This window comes from Anas acuta, chromosome Z (assembly GCF_963932015.1).
Source record: "Anas acuta chromosome Z, bAnaAcu1.1, whole genome shotgun sequence".
NCBI lineage: Eukaryota > Metazoa > Chordata > Aves > Anseriformes > Anatidae > Anas > Anas acuta.
The window spans coordinates 71,071,743-71,097,200 of record NC_089017.1 but is presented as its reverse complement, the minus strand read 5'-3'; the positions used below and the strand labels follow the sequence as shown (position 1 = coordinate 71,097,200).

General features: G+C 38.0%; 1 long non-coding RNA gene across 2 annotated transcripts; it reads left to right on the top strand.

The window, feature by feature from the left end:
* Positions 1 to 739: 739 nt before the first annotated feature.
* Positions 740 to 18,497, top strand: LOC137848508 (uncharacterized). Of its 2 annotated transcripts, none has more exons than XR_011091398.1 (5): positions 740 to 837; positions 2,513 to 2,556; positions 3,423 to 3,470; positions 8,219 to 8,309; positions 18,193 to 18,497. It is a non-coding gene; the product is annotated as an uncharacterized lncRNA (long non-coding RNA). The 2 variants fall into 2 exon arrangements; XR_011091399.1 differs by lacking the exon at positions 18,193 to 18,497 and adding an exon at positions 9,109 to 9,601.
* Positions 18,498 to 25,458: the final 6,961 nt, after the last annotated feature.

Genomic DNA, 25,458 nt, shown 5'->3' with positions numbered 1-25,458 from the left:
CTCTTATATGGCTATAAACGCAGGAAACAGTGTTTCCAGACTTTTCCTACCTTCTTCTCTAGCTGGTCTTTTTTCCCTTGCAGACCCTCAGCCAGCAGAATCACAGAATCACAGAATTTCTAGGTTGGTAGAGACCTCGAGATCATCGAGTCCAACCTCTGACCTAACACTAACAGTCCCCACTAAACCAGCCTCACCTCTCTCTATATTGCAGGAACAGGGCAGTTCCCAGCAATTACAGACTACTAGCCTCTATTTCCTGTTTAGTGAAATACTCTGCAGTCAGTAGTTAAAGACTGCACTCATTCTCCAGCCCTGGAAGATCTGAGCTTGTCCCACACCATTAAGTTTCTGGATGAGACCCAGCACAAGGCTGAGACTCCCACTTCAGGTACTGCTCTGCAAGGAGAAGCAAATGTTAGCAGGCAAATTGTGCTGTGAGGCACCACAACCCATAGAGGGCAACTGGATTAATACTTGGATTGACCAAAAACTTCACTGCTGTCAACATCAGCCCAGGAACAAGTTTGGAAACAGTCAGCATGCTGAAGGGCAACCATCCTTGCTAGTGGTCTGTAAGGCAGGGCATGCCTGTTAGAGGAGAGGGTAGGGCTGTAAGACAGACATCCACCAACCACAAAATGGCCTTGTTAGAGCTCTGCTTTTTTCCCTTCAAAAGCTGCCACTTCCCCTTTAAGTTGCCACAATTCATTTTTATTTATTTATTTATTTTTTTTTGCAGGACTTGAAAACACTGTGTTTCCTAGAGAAATCTTCAACAAAGCAAAGAAAATACAGCAAAAACATTTTCTCTTCTAAGGAACCCAGCAAGTAAAGGTGAGCCCAAGGACTGCTGGAGAAAGGACATTCGCATAAATGATTTGTTTGTACTGCTAATATATAAAACTCATTGAACAAAGCAAACTGTGTATCAGTTGATAAAGAATGGATTGTGTTTTTGGTTTTTTTAAGCCAGTTAATTTTTCAGTCCAGGTGCTCTCATTGCAGCTCCAGGTGCTCTCATTATTGTCCTATTCTTTCAGTTCTATCAGAAATAATCCTTTCTTAATAAATCAAAAATAAATCAAAAGAAGACATACAGGTTATCTGTTTCCTTCAGGTTCATAAGGGAAAGTCCTTACAGAAAAGGTAGACTACCAGCTTTGCTCAGAAAAAAAATGTTGTTAATATCTTATCTACCAGCAGATAAAATACGTGTGCATGTTGTACATGTATTTACTTTCATGTTAATATCTTTACAAATGTAACTATACCAAAAAAAAAAAAAAAAAAAAAAAAAAAGTGGAAAAAACACTTTCCTTCCTCCCTCAAAATGTACAAAAACAGATATCTTCTTCAATTACCTCCTATAGAGAAAGCTGTCTAGAGGCATTGTTGCATGACCAATAGCTCAAGTATATTAGATTTAGGTAACAGATCATACGCTGCCCTCTCAAACCATACTAATTCCCTACTAAGAGTGTTAAGTGATACTGGTAACATGCAAATCCTGATTTATTTTTTTTTCTTATGAGGTCAATTTTACACCATTGTAATTCAAGTAGTATCAGTGTTACTGTTTCACACTGATGATAACTGATGAAAAGAAAATAGATCATGCTGATTTCATGGAACTGCAAAGCAAAATACAGCCAAAATGGATCTAACAGTTGTTTTGGGAATGGTTATAGGAGATTGACCTGCAAGCCAGCATGACAATTTGGCCTGCCAGAAACTTGTAGTAAAGAGATGCAGAAGCCTTAGAAGATCTTTGCTATACCCTCATGCTACCAGATAGAAAACAGGTCTTTCCATCTAAATCTTAGACGAAAGTCGGTTATAACAATACTGCTGCTAATAGCAAACCAAAGTTCAACCACCTTTGCTAAACCCAAGGTTATGGCCCTAGAATGATGCATGCCACAATAAAGTCTTCGCCCAGTAACTCCTAAAGCATCACAGGTTTGTACTGTACCCTCCAGGTCATGATAAATGTTAATAAAAAATAACTGCACCAATAATCAAGGAGATTGTAATTCACACATTCAAGCTAAGAAATGTAAATATTAATTCTGTTTTGCCACCTGTGTGGGCATGGAATTCCTTACAATATACAGTGGTAGTCAATCAAGTACGCAGAGGTGGATTGCTACTGAAATTTAAAATCCTCAAAAAACATTAGATCTTTCTTTGAGACATGTCTCATTTTTAAGAGTGTTAAAGTGCTTTTTACAGTAAGAATCACAGATGCTCTACACAGGCCTTGTCATTTAATAAATTGATCTCTCATGAGTTTTAATTTATGCTTTGTTAAGTAGAGCTCCTGGCTTCTGATGTTCTCATCCTAAATGCCTCCACAGATTTGACTGGTTCCAGGTCAACAGATCCTTCTCACTCCCTGTAGCACACTTCTGCTTTTCATCCTTGTAACAGATACCTCATTACAGAATCAGGATTGCATGATGTCAAAAGGGTTGCATTGCAAAGCACAGATATGTCATTCCCGTTACAGATGCAGAAACCATACCGATGGATTGATCTTGAATTTCAAAACATGTAAGTCAACTTGAAGAGAAGACACTTGTTCTTCTACTTTTGAACATTTAAAGAGAGATAAAAAAGTGTAAGTTGCATATGAATAAGCTGATGGCAAAGCCTGTAACAAAAGCTTTATGTAGTCTAAGATACACTACTACTTTTTAACTCCTTTGCAGTGTCAATTAGATAATTCTATGATTCTAGATAATTATGATCAAAAGGACATTTCAATGAAGAAAATACTACAAATATAGTCTCCTCTTGGTACAAAAAATAATGGTAGAATGCAGTCAGATTTATAAATAAATAAATAAATAAATAAACGGCTGAAAATGTACAAATGTAAAGCACTTTCAGGTAGATGAAGGGCTGCAGAGGCTGCAAACATCTGGTACAAAGAGTCCTTGATTTAGTACCTGCTTTGTATGACTTGACTTTTATGCCTTTCATACTGCATGTGCTAATTCTCTTTCTAAAACCTGTCAGGCTGCAGAAAACAGCTTCTCACAGGTGAGCTGGACAGCAAAGTCCTGTCCATTCCAAAAATGAGTAAACCATTAAGAAATGAGGATAGGGATAAAAGTTAAAAGAAAAAAATATATATATATAAATCTCACTGGTTGGAAGTAAGGTGAAACCTGTTCCTACAAAGTTCTGAAGGTTTACATTTCTTCATGTTTTTCCCCAAAAGAGCTCAGTTGCATGCAAGCACCCATAGCAGTGAGCCTTCTCAACTAGCAAGATACTAGCAGGAGGAGGAAAAATGTTCACACAAGCACTAGGAATGAGAGCTGCCCTCCCATTCACCTTCTCAAGAGGCAGCAGTTCAGAAGCTGTTGTCTCTGCTCCATCTAAACGTTCAAATTCCTCAACTTCTTTCCCAGACTGTTGCCAGTGGGTCTGTCAAAAACTGCAAGACCAGCAAGTACCAGGTAAGGCCTGGGTCAAGCCCAGCTTGTGCAACCTTGTCTTCTCCACAGTCAAATCATTTCTTTGATAACCTCCAGACCTTTCAGGCTTATCTCAGCAGAAAACTGGCACTGATTTACATCTCATATCTTCCACTAGGATCTTGGCTTCATTATTCTCCTGCTTAGCCCAGTATAAATCAGGAGTAAAGCTCTTGGAACATAACTGTATATTAGTATTAAATCAGTAGGAAAGAGGAAGCAGAGAAGTGTTTTAAATAATAAATAGACATTCTCAGGCTTTCTTGTTAAAACTTATAGTTGCAGGCAGGCAGGCAGAAGTCTTAACCAACATTAATAAGACTTGTTTTACTACACACAAAATGTTACCAGTTTCCATTTTTTAGAGTACATTCATAATTACTACAGTACACCATTCTCCTTATGGTATTACTTGCTAGCATTAGTCATATATTTTTGTTCTCCCTTCCAAATAGAAAACAATTTTTTTTTCCTGAAGTTTGCAGTAAAATTGGAGGTTCCGTGATCTTTTGTTGAGCTTCAGCCCCATTCCCACCTGCAGTGTCTTGTACCAGGGGTTTCCTTTATGTTGTCATGTACATTGGCCTTTCAAACACGAAAAAAGAAGGAAAGTCTTAGTTCCCAAACTACAATTTTCTAATAATGTAATAACAGAATAGAAAAATCTGTCATTTCCATGCTTTCAAATTAGCTAAATTCCGGCCTGCCACAATGAAAAGAGTGAAGAACATACCATAGTTGCTGACTGCAGATGACTTCCAAAATGATGACCTTGGGTCCCAAAGGGAGTTAATTTAAAAGCCCTGTTCAGCTGAGCAGAATGAGACCTGTTCAGCTCAGATTTTCCTGACTTTTTCTGAGAAAGCAGTTCTCAAAAATGTACCAAATCTCTCACTGACACAAAGGGAAGACTACCCATATCGTCATGTGTTATCCTAAATGAGAATATGAAGGATCACCCAATGCTAAAATCCTTCCTGGGAACTTGACTCTAGACATGAATAAGGTTCCAGCCTGCTCCCAGGTTTTTGAATTGACATAAATACCTTCCAGCAATTAAACTTCAAGATACAACACACCTCATTCTGGCCAGGTGACTTCCCATGAGCATTACTTTGTCCTTTATGACCAACCCCATGATGCCCAGACATCTCAGGCTTCTCCTCAGAATAATTTCTCCAGAAATGGCCCAATATTTCATTTCCAAAAGTGATAGGGTTGAGACAAGATAGAAGGATATGGAAATAAAAATAAACCAGACTTCCATGATCCTTGGAGTTTTGGGAAGGAGTTTCAGTTGTCAGCAGTTCTTGGCCCGTGATGTACAGACAGCAAGTAAGGTCCCACAGTCCCCACTTACATAAGGTCTGTCTCTTCTCATTTCAGTCTCTACTTCATTTTCCCACACTGGAAGGCCAGTAAAAACTTAAAAGTATCCTGGCCAAGATTATCTATTTCAGAGATAAATATCTCAGCCCAAGCAGTTTCCTAAATTTATGCTTTGATATATGCTTTGATAGTGAAAGCTGAACCTAGGGATATTCTACCCCACCATCCTATTCCAGAGAATGATATGAAAAGTAATAAGAACAATTGATTCAATGTCAGTAAATGCCAACCCATTAAAAGGGCTTTAAAAAGCCTCTTTTTTAAGTTGTCCCTACGTTTCTTCTTCACCTTGGCACAAAAGCCATGCATACTTTGTTTGTTTGTTGTTTCTATATTTCTATCATTCTCCTTCCCAAGAGTCTGGAAGTGGGTATGAATAAGCATATCAATTAATTAATCTTCACATAATAATTTGAAATGAAAATACTACTTTTTTGAAGATATGGACCATTTTATTAAAGAAGCACATCCCTTTTTAACTCAATTTCTCCCTCTCCAACCATGAAAACATAGGTAAAGAAAATGTCACTTTTATACTGGAGAGAGAACATGTGCAGGGAAAAGGATTATCTTTGTTTATGATGTGTTGTTGAATTCTCTACTTTTAGTTGAAAATTTTTCTAAGCACACTGCCAAAACTATATGGTGCTCTTTCTAACACAATGCAGATGGACACTGTAACATGGAAAGGAAAGTGTAGGATGTGGTATTCATCACTGAAAAGGTCATATTAGAAGTAAGTTGGTCTCACTAAAATGAAACCAAATGAAAATATAAATTGTAATCAGTTTTTTTTTTTTTCTTGCCTTTTCTTTCATTTCTGAATGCATTTACTCAGTTAGGATGGAATTACTCTGTGGTTACCTACCACAGTCCCTTTTATTCATAAACTGGCAAGTTGTGTTATATATTGTGTAAAAGTTTTCATCACCAGCCATCATTGTTGTGGTTTAACTTGACCATATATGCTAAAATCCCAGTTGTAATCTGCTGAATTCATTGGTCTTTGTCACCATTGGGTTCTCTTCAAAGAAATAAAAACGAGCAACTAAAAGCCTCAGCTTACAGGGTGGGTTATGGAAATGACTGTTGGTGTTTTGGTGTTGGTGGTGTTTGTTTTTTTTAGTGGACGAATGTGTTTTGTTTTCCAGAATCTTCAACCATTTCTATGTTTCCTTTATTTCTGCTTTTAAATACAATGTTGGTCAGTTTTAACATTAAAGATGACAGTTCCAAAAACAAAGAGGAAAAGATTTTCTTTTGAATAAGGTATTAAAAAAAAAAATCTGTCACCTCTGGGGAAAAAAAAAAAAAAAAAAAAAAAAAAAGGAGAAATGTCATACTATGTGCTTGAACATTTTCAAATGTTTTCCCACATTTCCCACAATGGAGTCAAAGTTACTTACTATTTTGCTTTGACTGCATATTCTACCTTTGAGTTTTCTTTTCATGAGAGGAAGAAAGAACTGTCCGGCTGGCACTTCAGCAATTTGTGAGTTTGGTTGAAAAGAGAAAGCATCTGGTCCCACTGTAATTGTATTCAATGAGTACATGGGACAGCTCAAAGTAAAACCAAAACATAAACCATTTAGTATTTCTTTTTTAACATCTATCTTATCTCAACATCTCTGGTCCCTGCACATACCTTACCAGAAAATTTTTCCATTGTTAGGAGAATAAATAGCATTCAGTGTTACATTTAATTCTCCGTTAATATTGTCATGAGTTCAAGTATAAATATTGAATAACTCAATAAAAATATTAATGTACATATCAATTAACTTTTAATGACTATTTTGCAAATTCCAAGTACTATTTATTCTTGTGACTCATTGCAGATCCCCAGATTTTAATGAATTTACAGCATTGGCTTTCAAATTATGCACTGAAGGGCCAAGTAGCCTGTTGACTTTGGACTGCAAGGTGCCAGAGCCTTTTGAGAAGTGAAAGGATTTACATTCTGAAATTGAAGTGACAAATATTAGTCACAACTTTGTATTTTGGACACTGAACATCCTGTTCCAAATAGTCTTTAAGCTTTTTGTAGGGACAGGGTGTTGTTAACCTTTCTTTGAAGCATCTGCTTTCCATCATTTTATGAGCTCACTTTTTAAGAAAACATTTTACTCAACACATGCTGAACTCCACCGGTGGTTTTAAGGGCATCAGTTCTTCTGTTTTAGAATTGCTTATCCAAACTGAGGCTAGAACTGAGGAAAGAAGCTGAGTCACAAGAACCTTTGAACTTAAGTTTAGATAGCAAATCTAAATGTTTTTTGCTAACTTCCATTTCTAAATGCAATAATTAAGTTGTAAGTAAACACATTCTTTGCAAAGCAACAGTAACAAAAATTAATCAATCAATTAATTAATTAATCTTTAGCTTTCATCCAGGGAAACAGTATTTGACACACTATCAAGTGAACCATAATGCTTTGCAGATTTAGCAAGCACACAACATTATTAATGATTTGGGTTACCAGGTAATGGAGTCCCTATAAAATGAATAATTAGACACACAAGTGCAAGGGCAGAAAACTCATTGTAATACTGGAATGGAAAGGTTGTTCTTCTGCAAAATATAAAAGCATTATTTATTATGGTCCATGCATTTTCTACCTATTCTTCTAAATTTGAAAATCATTTGTGATATTGCACGCAATTCCACTTGTTCATTAGTAAATTGATCACCAATTGTAAAAGGCTAACTATAAAAATATGTACTATTTGGAATCATTCACACTTACGTTGAAGAAACTGTTGCCAATGAGCTGTTTGGGATGTAATCTGGTTACAAACAAGAGAAGTGGAGGAGGAAGAAAATCTGAACCCTTTAGTCAGAGGGAAGAGGTTTGTGAGGATAGCTATCAACCTTTGGCAAATTTATGGGCAGTATTACTGAAGAAAGATAATCAGTGTGCAATGCCCGTAATGATACATATCAGATTAATAAAACACTAAAAAAAAAAAAACAAAAACAACAAAAAAAAAAAAACTTTTAAATACACAGGTCTACCTCAAGTTGCCCTGATAATCTTACTCGATTTTGAGTGCTATACATGAGGGAACTTATTAAGAAAAATGTCTCCTCAAATCATTTTCAATATGAATTTTAATTTCCATAGAGATTAAAAACATATATTTTCACACCTAATAAACACAAATTATCTCAGGTTGACAATATTCATAAACCAATCAAGAATTAAAATGAATTTGTAAGAGAATCCCTGTTTCTCCAGTAAGGTGGCATTATCTCACTAGCTGACAAACACCTACAAGTTGGCACAGAGAACACCAGCCTAAACATACATGTATTCTCTCTTCATTCTGTTCCCTCCCAGCCTGCCTGCTGACTCCTCCATTCCTACCACTGTTCCTAATCCTGTTCAGCTCCTGATCATTCCCTGACTCTTAAAAGACAGCATTTTAATAGTAAGTACTCTCACTTTGTTTTTAGCTCCATTTACTCTATGTCACTTTGATATCTCACTGTTCTTCCTTTAAACAAGACAAAAATTGAATCCAGATCAAGAAATTTTTATTTATCTCTGTCCTGTTTTTCTCCACATCATTGACATCTATAAATTTCATCATCTCCAAGATGCCAGAAGTTTCCACACCTTTGTAAAAGTTGCTCTGATGCCCAGCTACACTTTAGTGACTCCAACATGGACTGCCTAAATTTTCAGCAGCAGAGCTAATAAAATGTTGGGAACACTGATATTATGTGCTGGGCTGCATCATTTGTCTCCAGGAAAATTTTCCTCTTTTTCAACCTGCTTCAAAACTGACAAAACTTTGCTTCCCATATCTTGTGCATAATGAAGATTGCACAGCAGTGAACAGCTAATCAGGGCCAAGTCCTCTATTTGACTTGTAAATATCTTTGGCTGTCTTCCAAACTCAGTGCAATTACTACAGCTTTACAACACTTTAAAGTGAGAGGTACAGTTGGTCTAGTAAAGCCAGTAACACATAAATGCTGAAAAATCACAAAATTTTCACCATTTAAGCAAGTTATTCTAACTTCAGGACTTCTAGTTGTGCTGAGAAAAATGTGGAGTTGTAGATGTAGGAGTTCTACCAATTTAGGGTTTTGTGTGTTAACTCCTTTTAATATCAGGGACTTAGCAATGGAAACATAAGAAATTGTTGTCTTTTTTCATACAAAAGGTGATGTAAGGTTTTGTGCTCTCTCACTATGGTCAATATGGTAAAATTTCTTCCACAGGGTATTATCAAGTACGTTTGTTATGTAACCTCTTTCTGCTTAGGAAGCACATTTTTCTGTCAGATTTTTTCCTTGACTTAAAGAGACTTCGATGGTGGCAACAACGCATTCCCACACAAAGAAAAATTTGCCCTCACAGTTTTCACTGTTTGTATTTTTTTGGAGATGGCATTGATGCTGTTAATGCAAAGGGGAAAGAAAGGGGAATGGAAAGGGAAAAAAAAATAAAAAAGGTAAATGCAAGAATAGTGCCAAGCTTTGCCAGGATATATATATATATATGTATAATATATAATATGTAATATGTAATATAGTTGATATGTATCAGTATATGTATACATCAATTACAGTATTCAACAGCTTAGATTTGTTACATGTTAAAACTGCAAATAGAAATCACTGTAAAAGGAAAAACTGAAAGAGTTAATTGGGGAAGTGTGGAAAGGTAGACTAACAGATTTAAAATATTTTTAAAATGTGTATTGTTCTGAGTTCCATGTCACCACAGCAAGAGTGCCTATGGTAGCTGTGTTAGACTATCAAATAAAAGCTTTCCTACGGCAGTGTTTTGTGGTATACTTTGTACCACATGCAGACATAGTACATCGTCTTCCCAGGAGCACAGGTGTGAAATCTGATGGAAATTAAGATCTTAAGAGAGGTCAAATGACCCTTTGGCTCTGTACGTTAAATGCCATTCAGGATGTGAACCACAGAGACTTAGCAATAATTGTCGTTATAGAGAAAGTCTTTAGTATGTCATTGAAGTGAAACAACTCAGCTATAGCAGGTGAGAGGTGAACCACTATTGTGGCTTTCATTTTAATGATTTGTCCATCTCTTCCTCTATGATAGAGAAAAAAATGAGCACACTCAACTTGCTTTTATTAACCACACACTTCGGGAAAGAGTGAAAAGGTGCTTAGCAGCTGAAGGCTAAAGTCATCATCAGTGCCATTCTTGTTGGAAAAGAGCAGTAAAAATAAAAGACAGTATCTGATGTTAGTGCTGTCTGTTTTTGTAGCATGTCTTGAAAGCAACAGGCATAGCATATCCATCAGCCATTAAAGCTGGCCATTGTGTACCATACAGCCATTGTGTTCCCCACAGTGCTGCTTTCAGAGGCTTCTGCTCAGAAAATTCCATCTGCAACACCAATCTGGGAAGAAAAAGGGGAGAAATTTCCAATGGGGAGAGGAAAGAAAACAAGAACAGGCTTGGAAGAAAGAGAGCAAAGAAGTGCAGGCCACCAGGACTACATGCTCACTAGCCACCTGGATTTTAGAACATAGCCAGAGATTATGCAAATAACTGTGCTGCTTAGTTGCCTCTGCTGGGCTCAGTCCCAGAAGGATCATAGAAGAACACAGCATCCCAAGATTTGATAGAAATGGTAGCAAAGGTGGTAAAGCTTACATCTAATCCAGAAAACTAGACTTTGTCTACCTCCACAATGGACAGCACAGATCTCCACCACTTGGAATCACAAGTATCAAGCAACTCCTCCTCAGAGCCAGAGAATGGGCCTTGGCCAAAATTTCTTACTGGAAAAGATACAGCTATCTTCTTTTTCCTAATAGTTAGGAACATACTGTGGCTGGTTCACTTGTCTCATCTCATACTTTTTTTGCATCAAATACAATCTTAACACAACCCTTCAATAACATCAGTTGTAATTTTATTGCAGTTTCTTATTTTTTATTTGTAAGTTTCACAAACTATTTGCAGTAGGCTAAGTCACTGTTTTTTTGCCCTTGACAACTGTTCAAAAACTCCATATCCAAATTTCCTAGCATTTGCCTTCCCTTTAGCTCAGAGAAGCCCAGGTGATGCTCTGTAAAGCAGAGAGACCACTTGGCAAGAGTATTAAAAAAAAAAAAAAGAGTTGACAACCAGCTGCCAGCAACAGAAGGGACCTTTTCAGTAAACACTGTCAATGTATTCATAAATCACCCAGACAAAAAGGAAGGGAAAGTGCAGTCAGAGTTATAATGTCCCGGAGAAGCACTGTTTGATTGTTGTTTACACGACAAGAAGCATGTGGCTGGAGCTTTTTAGAGAGCCTCTGAAGTTCATTGCTTCCTTCTCTGAATCTCACTTGCTTTTACATGTTGTCACTACAGTCATTCACATACCAGCAATCTGATAGCAAGAACGGAGCAATTTCAGGAAGCGAATGCTATAACATTTTGTTGCTACTCCCTTGTGGTGAAGAACTTGCTCATTTAAAAATCAATTAATCAATCAATCAAACTGAATTCAAAGTTTGCTATTCTAGCAAAATATTATTTTCTAGCAAAATATTATATTCTATAAATTCTATTATACTAAACACTTATATGCTTCGTACACGAAATAGTACTGAAAATGTGCATTATTGTTAAGTACAGATATCAAACCTCAGGTTATATTTTAATCAGAACCAAATAATGCAACACCATTTGCATGGGTAAAGAGAAAAATCACAAGTTTCAAGCTAAAATAACTTATTATTCTTATTGATGTCTTGCGCTTTAGACCTATAAAACAACAGTGATGTCAATGCAGTTACTAAATTACGAGGGGAGAGAAAACTTCAAAACTCAGCAAGAGGCCCTTAGGAAAGGAATATGATTGCCAAAATAAAACCTCCACTCCTGCTCTCTCAGCCGCAAAGAAAGCAGGATGCTTTAGCTCACTAGCCAAAATGTTTCCAAAGAACTACCCAGAAAGAAAAATCAAAATACAGTAACATTAGCTTTTGATATCTATTCCCTTCTCCACTCAAAGAAGGCACTCATGATCTTATTTCCCTAAGAAGGAGTTGAAAGAATAAATTTAATTAATCTGTCCTTCAACCACAACAGAATAATATTTTTCTAGTAAAAAAAAATTAAAAAAAAATCTAAAATTACCATTTGTACAGCAACAAATAATCTGAGACTACTGAATGGCAGCAAAAGAAGTACAGAGTGGCTGTTAAAATTCATATGGAAGAGGCAGTGCTGCTCCTAAAACACGAGAATACACAGTCCAGGGAATATGACAGAATCTGCCCTTTTGGGGAGAAACCATCAGCAATGTTCAGTTAAGATTCTATTTTATATTGTTTCTAGTTCTTTTTTTTCCCCTGAGTAATTCAAGCTATATTGGCTATTGGCTCTAAAGAGCAGCAATGCATGCCAAAAGGTTAACTCTTCAAAAAAGAAAAACTCCAAATCCTCTGATAAGAGGGGAGGCCAGATAAACAAAAACTTCGGCAACTGTGTGAAGAATAGGCCAAATTCATCTTTGGTGTAACAATAGAGGTACCCTGGAGTCAAGCAAAAGCCATAGCTGTGAGTGCTGCGGCGTAGCAGCAAACACAGCAAGGCTTTTCCTTATTCACTGGTGACCTGGGTCTGCAAAGGCTGGGTTCTGTGATTCAATCAGAAGCACTGATGCCTGTAGGTGTGAACTTCAGAGCATTGTAGTTCTGCTCTCAACCCAGTTAAAAAACAAGGTAAGCCACAAGTGTGGACCAGCATTTTATCTAATCAGCTTCTAGTGCTTGTGCTGCTCAGACAGGGTTAATCAGACATACATAAAACCATTTCCTGGCACTTTTGGAAAGCTTCTCCACTGATGATTCCAACAATACGAAAGGTTTCAATTTTGCAGAGTTTATATTGGCCTAAAGCGTACTGAATTTTATTTTATCACACCCTGTGGGACACATTCACTCGAAGTCTTTTTTAAGATGTCTTAGAGCAAATCTAGCAACCTAGCCCTTCTCTCCTCTGTGAAAACCGAAACAAAGATTAATAAAGAATTAAGAAATGAAGTAGAAAGAAAAACTTACTCTAAGTGCATTTTGTAAAAGCGGTGCAAGTATTTACTTTATTTTGCATGTGCTTTACTGGGAGTTTTCTGACCAGGATCAGAGAGCTAGGAGTGCTGCTAATCCCAGCAAATGCTGTGCTAAAGCAGTCAAACTGCCCCCGAAAAGTTCAGCCAAAACAGAGTTACTGCAGCCCAGCACCGCAATCATGAGACCACTGAAGCACAGGTCCGCACACTATGGGGTTAAGCAGCTTGTAGTGGCTGACAGTAAGATTCGGTAGACCTCTATAGCCAAAGGCCAGCAAACGGATCCTCTTGACGTATTGGCATGCAACTGAAATGAGAGGTCCATAGGACCAACCTGAGATGGAAGGGTCGACTGCTCAAACAGCCTGTCCCTTGCCTCTTTGGTTGCCTGAAAAGAATAAGTAAATAAATAAATAATAACAAATAAAGAAAGAAATAAACAGAAATAAATCAAATCACAAAAGCTGAGATATTGGGCCAGATTTTCACTTCTAATGAGAGCATTGAAACCACTGTTGAAATGCTGAATAGTTCTAAAACACTTGTAGATCTTCTCCTTTGCACTCAATTTATGTGCATTTAAAACTCTAAAGCAATGTATGAAGAAAAGCTGATACTCAAGGTCTCAATTCCAAACCAGCAAGGTTATATGTTTCTTTTGCAAAAAGCTTAGACACTCCTGGAAATAACTTTTTAAAATTACTACTTCTTTACACACACTTCTATTTTTAGTTTAACCCGCATGAAATTATGGAGTTACACTGTTGGGAAGAAGGTGAACAATTATCACGATTCCACATTTTCTACACACAGCAGTAAAGTCAACTGTTTAGGAGACCTGTAGGGAAATTCTGAATATGTTTTTTGCCCTGTAGGCAAATCCTGAATATAACTTCTCAGAAACCTGCTAAAAACATTTTCCTCTGCATACTGTTGAGTCATTTAATACTTATTCATTTTAGTCAACTGCTTAATTGGGAAGTTATCCTAGCACATTAATTATATTAAGTCATTTACAGAGTAAATTTTATTTCTCGTTATTTAGTTAGTGAAAAGATTACAGAGTACTGCCCTGGTGTTACTGTACAAAAAGATGTAGATGCATTGTTTGCATGGAGACTATTATTGAAGCAGGTGAATTATGGGATGTTATGGAGATAACAGTACATTTCACCTGTGTCAGTCTTTCCCTATGGTCATCAGAAAACACAGCAAGGAAGAGTGAAGACTTGAGAGTGAAGACTTGTGTATGTGCCTGGCTGCTGTAACATCCATTGTCCTGAACTGCAGGTACTCCCAACATATTGTGGGGAAGATGGTCCAAGCAGTGCAGTCCCAATGACAGCCCAACACTGGGTACTTCACACCCACCTACTAGAATGAAGCTACTAGGAGGCATACAAGCAGTGCTTTATGAATTTTTATGCCTGACAGACACTTCAGACTTTTTAATATTCTGGCTCACCAACTTGCCGTGAAAATTTCAGGACCAGCACAGCTTGCAGTAACTGCACAACAGACCAGATACAAAGTTGTAATCCATTCAACACCCTTTGAGAACAGGATTCAATCCAAAAGCACACAGCCTTTGTACAACTCCCTTACCTCTCGATGCTCTTTCTGGCAAAAAAGCAAACCCCACTTCCATGAAGCACTACAGCCCCTTGCATTGTCTCATAAGTGTTTCTTCAGGGCTGCTCTGAGCACTACATATCCAAACACATTCCTTTCTTGAATTGCAGTTTATAGCATGTTGGACCAACTGCCTGCTTTGCAGATCATTCCCTGGTCTGCAGGGACTGTGCTGTACAGGTGCAATGGGCAATATTTTCTCATGAAGAGAGATTGCACGGTCAGGCTCAAGAATTTATTTCCAAATCTCCAAACAAACTTGAGCTGCTGTTGACAACCAGGTGAAGAGAAATCAATGACTGAAAGTCTGCAGCTGTGGAGACAGCAATCTATACTGGCTGAGATGAAAACTGTCTTTATCCCCCAGTTTTATCAAGCTGCTGATGCTGTTGGTCTCCAGTCTGGCAAAGATATCCTTATTCATCTCTCTGAAGAAACATAAAGACATTTTCCCTGTAAGAAGCAATAGGTTTGAAGCCCTTTGCCTTTCTAAAACCACTAGAAACACATATAAAAGAAAAAACATGCTTTTTTTTTTTTTTTAAAGTAGTGTCAGAAGCCCAGAGCATTGCCAGACCATCTGAATGTGAATCATTCCACAAGGAGAAGAGGGTCTTTCAGGAATCCATTCCATCTCCAACTTTGTCCCATTTCAGCTGCTGCCAAAACACTGGGATTTTATTTATTTTTATTAACACTCCTACAACTTCAGACTCATGGCTCTCCTGCGTCCCTGGAACATGCAGCAGTTATGGAACAGATTCATCTTCCCAGATTCCTGAGACTGAAACGTTCAATAATGGTTTTTAGTGTTTTGTTTTCTTAAGCTCATCTTGGAACTCCACATTCACCATTTGGGCTCAAATATCACTTTCCACACTTGGAATCAGGGATTCTGGCTGCTAAACATGGATTTTGACACCGAAACTACTTGAAATGCATAAGGCAATAGATGCTTCCCTTTGTCTTCAGTGCTATGACAGTCAGAGGAAATAGCCCCTCTGGACTTAGGGAATAAGAATTGCTGCTATACAGAAAGATGACAAGTGTAAGTAGTTTAAATAGGACTTGCGTTCAACAGACAACCTAACATTCAACATTATGGAACTGTAATTACTTTCTTTCAATGTGTAAAAATATGAATAATGTTCTGTTACCTGGTGTAATCTTTACACGAGGTGTTTTCTCAAGGATACACCTCATTTTTATCCTTTTTGAAAATCATAAATTACCTCATGATTCTTCCTAAACCTGTCAAAGAAAGAGAGAAAATGGAAAAAAAAAAATGGGAAAGGAGGAAGGAAGGAAGGAAGGAAGGAAGGAAGGAAGGAAGGAAGGAAGGAAGGAAGGAAGGAAGGAAGGAAGGAAGGAAGGAAGGAAGGAAGGAAGGAAGGAAGGAAGGAAGGAAGGAAGGAAGGAAGGAAGGAAGGAAGGAAGGAAGGAAGGAAGGAAGGAAGGAAGGAAGGAAGGAAGGAAGGAAGGAAGGAAGGAAGGAAGGAAGGAAGGAACTGTCAAAGAAAGTTTTTTAACTGAAATTGTATTACTGCTTTGGAACATGCATATTTTTAACAGCCTGTGTAGACTAGGAACTTTCTAGATCCCCTGGATATTGCTAGGTAGCTAAAAATGTCTACAAAAATGTTTCAAACAGTAAACTGGCTTCTGTGAAAGAAATTTCAGTCTTTGTGGTTGTAAGTATTAAGGGAGTGTTCCCAGAAACGGTGATGGGGGATGTTATAGGTGCTCCTGCTATGTGTAATAAAAGAGTGGAAGCATGTGAGATTCTCCAGTTACTGAAAAGGAGGGTAGCTGAGGGGGGGAAGCAGCTCAAATACAGCAAAGATGCAGACACAATAGGTTGTGTAAGCACAGACAGAAAATGTAATCCCATTGGTGCTTTCCAAGAAGACCCATCGACCTTGTCTCCACCTTACATCACAGCTCCCAACTCTGCATGGGGAACTCTGCAGAGCACGTCTGTTTTTCTCACCTGGCATGTAAAACAGGAAAATTCAGGAAGGGCCCAGAGCTGTGTGCAGTCTCCACATCACCACGGGTCTAATGCATGTCAAACCACGGCGCCAGGCTTACTTCCCCCAGTGACTTCGTGCTCAGTGCACCCTGGCTGGGATGACAACTTATGAGTGTTCTTCTGCAAAGCCTTCCTGCACCACTGAGAGGAAATTCGAAACTATGTCTGAAACAATGAAAAACATTAGGTACATAAAATACTTCTGTATAAAGTTAATTTGTCGTAGAGCATCAAGGTTAAAAAGCTAATGTAAAAATATGCCTCAGAAGTGGAGTCACGTTGTGTTTATAATGTGAATTGTACAGTTTCCAGATCTCAGAAGCATCCCTACTGCAGCTCCGTTAAAAGGAGGGAGATCAAATATCAGGAGAATATCCTGTCTAGTCAAGTCAAGGTTTAGATAACATTACCAATAACAGTTCTACCATTCAATTCTTGCATGGAAAGTGAAAGATAATCATATGTAATATAAATTATTTTTATCAATATTGTCCTCAACACTTAGCTAAGCTCTCCCAGGCAGAACAAGCATTTTTGTTATGTACCTATTCAGGAAAGGCAGGAAGCAATGAAAATAAGTAGAGGTCTAGCAAACATGACCTGCAAGGAAAGTATGACAAAACTGAGGTTGTTCAGTCTTCAGAAGACTGGTGGGAGATATGTTAATAACCTTCAAATACAAAGCAGACCAAGGGGAAGAGAAAAAGAATCATATTCTCTCTGTTCCCTGACAGATGTGACATGAAGCAATGCCTTTATAGCAAAGCAAAGAAGGTTCAGTAGGATAAAGCCCTCCCATTATAATGATCTTTCCTACACTTGGCACGGGAGATTAAAATAACACTAGAGCTGTGTCCACATTGGTAAATAAAGCAGCACCTGGGAGCATGCCCACACACTGGAACTTCAACATCATCGATGTCAGGCTGTTAAAAAGTGCTTGGCATGCTTCTTGTGCAAAACAAGGTGCTCAGAAACCAATCCAGGAAGCAGAGCTCATGAGGTGTCTTGACCCATGGGTCTTTTCCACGCGCAGCTACAGGAGGGGCTTTCTCAGAGACTTCTCCACAACAATTTTTCTCAGAGCACAGCAGAATTCCTAGGCATAATCAATGTACTTTTGCAGTACTGTAGCCCTATGCTATTTATTTCAATGCATACTTGAACAGTGGGATAGGATCTTATAATATAGCATTTCTGTGTCACAGAACAGTCCTTTGCTAAGGAGCAAGGATCACACATGTTGATGTGTATCTGTTGTGTTTGCAAGGAGCAATCACACAGGGGATACAGTTAAGGAAAACCAGAACCAACCTTACTGAAGCGTTTATTCCATGCAATGCTGTTATGTTCTGGCATCATCCATGTGTGAATTTTGCACTTACTTAGTTATGTGTGGTTGTGTTTGCTTTTTAGAAGAAAAAAAAAAAAAGTCTAGACAGCCCATGGATCTCTTCATATTGGAGAGTTTTGTTATGTACAAGTCAATTTTTACAGTATTTAGCTAAACCTCTGAGCACATATATTCATTTTCGTCTGAAATCTTTCGTGGGTTGCAGTTTCTCAAGCTGCTTCTTCCTTTCCTCTCCCAGGTGATTTTCTTTCCACAGCCAGCTGAGAGCCAGCCTCTTTCTCTGCAACACAGCAGCCCCAGATGGTGCCGGACAGCCGCAGGAGATGGGAATTCACCTCCCAGCAGCCTCACTTGGAGCACAGGTGCAAAGAGGGGAGACATCTGCAGCTTACCTTCAAGCCAGGCAAAGCACTATCAGCCAAGAAAGAAAAGAAATCCTTCCCTCTCTTCAAACTGGAGTGCCTTTTTGTTTCTGGAGCACACCTGCATTCTCACAAAGTTAGGCCGTGGGGCTCCTTAACAAAAGCAGATGAAACCAATGAACAGAAAACAATTATTGTTTGGCAGTAGCTGAAGAAAAATAAATTTAAATAAAATAAAAAGTCGCCTGCTTCTCTTTGCTCTTACATACTAATTATGTTTATTTCCTTTACCATAATCTTTACATTTTTTATTTCATAAGCAAATGCACAGGAAGAGCATCTGGTTGGAGAGGGACTTGCTTTGGAACACATCTTAAAGCACTGCTTCTTGTTCAGGATTTATGCTTCGGTTGCCATACTCCTAAAGCTGTTTTATCGGGGAGATATAATGCTAAATCACATCCTCATGCAATTCGTTAGAAGAAGACATAATAATGTATATCCAACCAGACATGTAAAAAAAAAAAAAAAAAGTTGAAAATGTATATTTTCCAGGTAAGTAGAAACATATGTATTGTTCACCACCCTTTTAACTTTAGCCATATTTACTCCTTCCAGCCCTCCCGCCCCCCCCATCATCCTGCAATTAGGTTACATTTTTAAACAAAAACACTGACCTAGAAAGCCAGTTTTAATTCTCAAAACAGAATGTCTCATCAATTTTAAATTTTCTCTCCCCCAAAACATTTCTTGAAGTGGGATTCATCTAAGCCAAACTACTCCCAACAGAAAATCTTGGTTTCCATATGTCACTGAAGTTTCCTAAACCTACTGCTGCTTTATTGCAAGAGTAGACGACACTCCACCCTACTCATCAACCCAGACTAACTAACAGGTCAGGCCCTACCCCTTCCTAATCCTGCTGCAGCATTTGTGAGCCATCTGTATGGAGAGGAAGCGGGACAAGTGAACACAGCTGTCAGGAGAATTTGCATTTTGCTCTCCTGACTTGCACCATATGCAACCCAAATCTCAAAATAGCCTAGAAGATCCACAGGACGCTTTTTTCTTTGCTTGTGCCATTGCCTCTGGAGCAGGGATGCCAAGCACAGAGGTAATGGTGCCATGGGAGATGTGCCACCAGGTTTAAAGGTGTGGCCATCAGAATTAGAATGACTTGAATAATTATAAGTATCTGCACAGCAAGTGGAGAATGTAATGTATTTTACACTCATACAGCCTCTAGTAAAGTGTTCACTTCGGTAAATTCTAAATGCTTAAATGAATAAGGATTATTCATCATGGTCTAAGAAGGCAGGGGTTGGATAGGTAACACAGAGAGTACACGCAAAGATTTTATCCCTTCAAATTTTAATAATACCCTCATTGTCAATGATGGGGCTTCCTTGGTTTCCCATAGGAAAAGTCAAAACCATGGTCTGGAGAGAAACATTACAATTAGAGTCGGACAGATATTTTCCAACCTAAATTTTTTCCGTTAGAAAAATGCCTGTTCCATGAAATCAACATGTTCCCACGGTACATTTCATTTTCATCAAATCTTTAGAAGGAAACCAGCTGCCTGGTTCCCTGCCAGTTTGCCTGCTTGCCCAGCAGCCCACCTTGCAGGCAGCCACAGAGCTGGGACCCAAGAGGCACAGGGCAGAGCACTGAGGACTTCTTCATCCCACTTACCATGACACTGAGGCTCAAGAGATTTGCAGCAATAAGCAGTGAGATGCCTGGGCTGGGGCTGAGGATCCTTGTGCTGACTGGAAGCCCAGCATCCACTTTGTTTTGAAAACAAACGGAAGGAAATGTTCCATCCATGAGACACTTTAAAGGCTTATTTCAGCTTGGAGTTATTTTTTATTTTTATTTCAGAATTTCTCACAGAAGAGACACTTTATACACCATCTGATACTGCATTGCAGAAAGTCACTACCAGATACAGACATCGCTGATTCTGGGGTTGGGGAGATACATAAGTTAGTTTCATAAGAAGCAAATTACATCACGTTCACCAATGATTTAAACTATTCGGCAAAACACAGGTGAAGGTTAGAGGGAAATACACAAGAATCTATAAAGTCAAAGTCTAACTGAATGGGATTCTTTCTGACTACACACTGAGTGAACAAAGACAATGGAGTAAGATGTCCAATAAATGAGAACAGTAGGAGAAAAGAAAGGAAAAGAAAGGAAAAGAAAGGAAAAATGACGAAGGAAAGAAATAATAAGAGAAAAAAAAAAAAAGAGAGAAAAGGGAATTATTCAGATTTGTTCAAGAAATAAAGCTTAGAGACATCACCATCTTGGTCAAAGAGTAAGAGTGAATTATTGGCAGCATAAAAGTAAGCCAAGGAAATATCCTGGCCACAACTCTGATTTTTTGATCTTCGAAGAGAGATCCCATGACTCCTTTGCCAAGGTCTTAATGAAACCTGGGCAGGTGGAAACATTTTATCAAAGGGTACAGAGCCATTCTACAGCACCAGGAGGCAGAAATCCACATACAGGTTCCTTGTCTTCCAGCTGAAAGAAATAATAATAATAATAATAATATAGGAGGAGGATCTTTCCTCCTTGCTGGTTTTTAAATTCTTGCAATATAAGAGAAAGCTTTATAATATGAAGGACACATCACATACTGTAGTGCAAAACTATTAACAAGCAACACTGATGGGAGATTCAATATTCAATTCCTGCCTACAAACTCTTCATCTCAGCTGCAAAAAAACAACATTATAGAATAATATGGCTAAAGGTTCCTTGTTCAAAAGACTGCTCAGGCTGAAGCCAAAGTAGCTGAGTGCAACTCTTAGTAACTATTAGAGTTATAATCAAACATAGCTGTGCTGAATAAACCATTGACAGGCTTACAGAACAAATTGCCTCAAATCTGAGGCCACAAGAAAGGCAGAGTCCAAAAATCACTGTGCTGAAAAGAAAGCTTGTGAATTAATCATGTAAGCATACTAAAACATTAATAGTTTTGAACACTGAAGGTGAAAGAACATTTGTTCACCAAAGGTCACTCTTTCAGCTCTGGGGGGAATTTTAAAGAACACATGTTGGAAAATTTGCCTCAGTATTTGTGTTATTTCACCCCTGGGCATCGTTTGCAGTGTAAAGCAATTAGTCTGGTAGCCAATGAGCATCCTGGTGTTGAAACCCTCCAGGAAAAGTCAGCATCACTTAAAGTAACAATACCTCACTGCTGGACCCTGGTTCTCAAGAATAAGTATTTCCTTTTTATTAAATTATTATTATTATTATTATTATTATTATTATTATTATTATTATTATTATTATTATTATTATTAATATTATTATTATTATTATATTAATAATAATAATAATAATAATAATAATAATAATAATAATAATAATAATAATAATAATAATAATAATAATAATAATAATAATAATAATAATAATAATAATAATCTATTCCACGCTAGAAACTGAACAAGCCAGACTGATATAAAAGTTACAGATCTACTGCCAGCAGAAGAAAGGCAACTGCAATTGGAAAGCTTGAAGCCATCGCAACTGGAAAGCTCAAAGCCATCACCTTTGGAAAGATAGGAAAGTTAATGACTGTTTTTTAATGGGTGGAGGTAAGTGAGCATGTCTGAAAAAGAAGCCACTGACCAACATTTGCGAAATAAATAGTTGGTGTGAACAGGGAATTCTGCACCCAGCCATGATGTAACAAGGATTCCTGTAAGGGAAATCTAATCATAGCATCTGTGACAAAGGAAGCAGTAAAATAATTAGAGAGAAAGTCTGATTGCCATCCAACCATGTTTTACTATTTCCTTAACTGTCAATTTAAAGGAAAAGTTACTGTATAGTATTTTTTTTTCATTTAGTTTTACATAACAGAGGCAATAGTAATCTTCTTGGAATTTGGTGCCTCTCCAATGTTTATCACACTATTTATCTTCCAGATTTCCAGCTTACAGAGAAGTATAATGTGAAGCACAACTGTTAAATCACATTACTTTGTTGGCAAAAAATGCTGTATATTGTGTATAAAATGAGTTCAGTAACTATTCAAATAGTTACATTAGTTACTTATTATGACATAAAAGGCAGGAAAAAAATCTTAACTATAAGGTACACTGTATTAATGTTTCTAATGTGACTGCCCAAAAGACCCATGCTGTAAGTTATTTTGACAAGCAGGTTCAATACTACTGTGGGGCATGCTTTTGACCCCTTGTATCTGCATTTTGCTTCTGTAGTGATATGAAACATCCTCAAACTATCCTAAATGGGCAGTTTCTGATTCTATGTCTTCAGAAGCTTCCTTAAGGAAAACCCTCTGTGGATCCTCCAAAGTAATATTCACTGAGGGCACATCTGGCCCATGCTGAGTTCTAGACACTCCCAACTTCTGCAAGACTCACCAAATATCTCCCTGAGGGAGATGGATGTACATACAGCATATACTTACATATCAAATGTAAGAAAGCAACATAATTGCTATCAGAAATCAAGTTCTGCTACTGCTGTCACTATATATAACAGTGCTGTACAGCAGCTCACCATGTAATAGTAACACCCTCCCCTGTGCTCCACAGGGAAAAAAAAAAAAAAAAAAAAAAAAGCATTGGGACTGCTGCACCCCATAAGGTAAAAATACAGATTTTCTTCTTCACATTACGGCAGTCTGCTACGTGCCCTACAGCTCTGTACAATAACTAGTTAACTAGTTATGGACTCTAATGCTTACAGATGCACACACCTACTCAAACTGCATTAAGGCAGAATTTGCAGTATTCTGAATAAAATAAGACTTCTAACCTAAGAAGTAAATGCAGGTTTTGAACTGCAGGTTCCCAAGACACATTATCCTGGGGAGAAGAGAAAAAAGCACAATTATAAACAGTGACCTAAGCATGCTTTGATGGCATGAAGGCAGAAGAAGGAGCAACAAGGACCTCAAGGAGTTTTTCAGAACCATTTTCCACCAACTGACAAATACTATATCAACTATACAACCCATGCCAGCCATTACATGTTCTTTAAGTCAAACTCCACTTCTTCCTGCCTGCCATATGTGGCATATGAAAGCAATGCAAGGTGAACACCAGAAGACATCAAAAACTAGGAAATAAAAACAAAGAGATGTAAAGTGTGTGGAGTGGAAGAGTGATTACCTTGGAGTAGGGCCAAAGAATTAGGGACATCAGGGCTGGGGAAAGGCAGCAGGAGATTTCATCTGGACTGGGGACTCTGTGTAGACCCAGGGCTTATTTCAATGTACAACCCATAGCATATAACCAAGAAAGACTGCAATCCTTCAGTAAGATATTACATGTAATCCAGCAGCAAAACAAATAGCAACAAAAACAACATCCAAACACACAAGTAGCTTGTTCAGCATAAGATTTTCTATTGTAATAGCCTAATGATGAGGAAAAAAAGATGCAACTGCACAGCTATATGTGGGAAGATCAAGACCCACTCATAGCTGAACATGTGCAAATGCCAAGCAGAGACAAGTGATTAACAGACTTTTCCCTCTCCAAACACTGAAGTTCATTTGTTAGCTTGTTTTCAAACCGTGTTCCAACAAATGAAGAGCTCTGGAGCTAATAGGTTACTTTGTGTGTATGAGTTTAGGTTGTTTCAAGTTGTTCACAACATAAAGTGATTTACTAATATCAAAGCTTCTGTCAGACTCCATCCTCCCTAAGATGAAGACTACTTATGTCCCTTTCCTAGATGTGTGGTGAGGTGGAAGAGCTTAAAATGGTGTCCAAATTTCTACATAGTAGGTAACCTTGTGTGGCACAGAGACATAACATAGGAGAGAGACAGTTTCAAGAATGACAAGAAAAAAGTAGTCTATGGTAACCAGTAAGCAATAAAACTGTCAAGATGTTGGAAAATAGACCATGTCTGCAATTTCTCTCACCATACCCATTAGCTACTAAACTTTCTAAACATTTCACTGAACAACTGCAATTCCTGTCTTATTATAATAAAATGTATAGTAAGGATTAGAAAAAACTAGGAACTATTTGTCACCCTTTACCTAACAGCAGATGCATTTCAACTCCAGATCTACTATTTTCATTGTGGTAGTTATCAAATAGTCACTTCTGAAATAAAACATTCCATGCTAACTGCTATAATCAGCTAAGGGAGAAGAAATATACAAGTAGGAAATGGGAAATAATTACTGAGGAGGTAGAAGAACCAGAAGTTAATATGGCTTTGTAAAACTGTTAATAAAAAAAAAAAAAAAAAGGGGGGGGGGGGAAAGGGGAGGGGGAAGAGAATGAAAGAGAATGAGGAGGGGGAGGAGGAGAAAATACACAGCTATTTGATGATAGGACTCTCAATGTCAAATGAAAGCAGAACAGAATTATCTCGATCTGAAGCAAATAACATGTGGCTGAAGCATTAAGTAAATTTTCCTCAAAAGACAGATAGGGAAGCAATGAATTTATGGAGAGATTATGCAAACCTCATTACTGGCCTTGAGATCAATGCAGGCTGGATGCCCTGTGCATATAGTGGACCTGTAAAATAAAAAGAGATATTGGAGAAATAAACAAAGGGGCATCTTCAGATCTGCTTGAAGCATGAGTTTCTCTGATCAGTGAACAGTAAAGACAAGAAACTTAATTTTACATTGATGGGGCATGTGCCATGAAACTTGCTCAAATGCAGTTCACTTGGTGATATTATATCTGTTTCTATTAATATTCAGTAGATCCTGAGAAACCACAGGATGTAGTCAGTACCCACCCAACCAGCTAACCCTGCTCCACTAAGTAATATCACTATGTCTCTGCAACAAGTATCCTCATCTGCTTTAACACCATATCAAAGCACAGGAAGACTATCATATAGCCCATATCCTCTCTGCAGTCCTTCACACCTATACTCACAATGTTTTCAGCACTACTTAATGTACAGCAGACAGTAGTCACTCCTAGTTCACTGCTGAAAATGCATGAAAACCTCTGTGCCAGAGAAGGAGTGACTCCTGATAAGAGAGCTCTTGGGTAACATTATTTCTCTTTCCTTAGCACACGTGTATACAAGTCAGAAACGATATGACAGGCAGTCCCTTTACCATAGTAACAACTGTCAGTTTTCTCCTACCACTCAATCAC